Source organism: Pinus tabuliformis, chromosome 8, assembly GCF_031772625.1.
Source record: "Pinus tabuliformis cultivar Carrire ecotype Pingquan chromosome 8, CPIR1, whole genome shotgun sequence".
NCBI lineage: Eukaryota > Viridiplantae > Streptophyta > Pinopsida > Pinales > Pinaceae > Pinus > Pinus tabuliformis.
The window spans coordinates 514642410-514643552 of record NC_142294.1 but is presented as its reverse complement, the minus strand read 5'-3'; positions in this window follow the sequence as shown (position 1 = coordinate 514643552).

The window sequence follows — 1143 nt, the reverse complement described above, 5'->3', positions numbered from 1 at the left end:
CAAAAATGACAGTTTCAGAACGAGGTTAAATTTATACTCATTATAATTAGTTTTTTGCAAGGAGTGGAGCAGTGAATTTAGATTCATCATTCAAGTAGCATATTCTTTGTCCACATCCAAAAATGAATCTTCATGGAAATTTTTGAGATTGCTAGCGGGGTCAAGTTTACATTCATTTGATGCGATTTTTCACCATGAATTCAACAATGTAGTGCATTTCTTCAGCAGAGCTATGCATTTTCAAGCCACCCCTAAAGTGAAAGTATATGATGCAGTGATGTCATGTATTTCTTTTGACTTATTAAGATGATTTTTATGTAGAGATCCTTCTTTACCATTCTGTTGGAGGATACTTGTATGACACTTCATGTGATAATTTGATATCTTGTCATGCTAAAGGAGGGCCCATATGAGTGATATTTTCTATTGGATAATGTCTCGTGGAGAGGCATGCCACTGTAATTGAGGGAGTTTATCCTTGTAATGCCAAATAATACACCATGTACTCACCATCATCTTGCAACAACTAATGAAGTGACCTCCCCACTCTTGACACTGGGCCTGGAGATGTAACCCACACTAGGTAAACTTTGTTATTAAGTTGTGTGTTCTCTTTGATTTGATGGTTGCCTTTATGTTTCCTATTATTTAAAATATGCACATGTTTCTTTTCATACTCTTTCACATGCAATTAAGCTAACATCGTAGAAGTAAAGGATCTTGGTTAACTCTAGTAGCGAAGAGAATCCATATAAAGTTTGGTGTCAAAGCAGTCATAACCTGATATTGAGCATGAAACAACAAGGAAAATGGAAGAGCACAAAGATCTCTACGAGGACCTCCCCCGGATGGCATGCACGGTGGATATAATATATGAGGATTACAAGGAGAAATTGGGAAGAGAGGAACAAAAGAAAGAGAGAGTATAGGATGATTCTCCATATCCATCTTCAAGTGAATATAATTCTTATTCATCTTCTTCTCATCATTCAAATGACGAGATCAACAAAATCCTTCAAGCAGAGAATGTTGAATTGAGGAGACTTCTACAAGAAGAAAAAGAGGATAAGTGGAGGTTGCAACTTCAATTACAAGCCACAGAAGAGGCCTTCGAAAAGTTAGTGCATATTTAGAGAAAGAGCT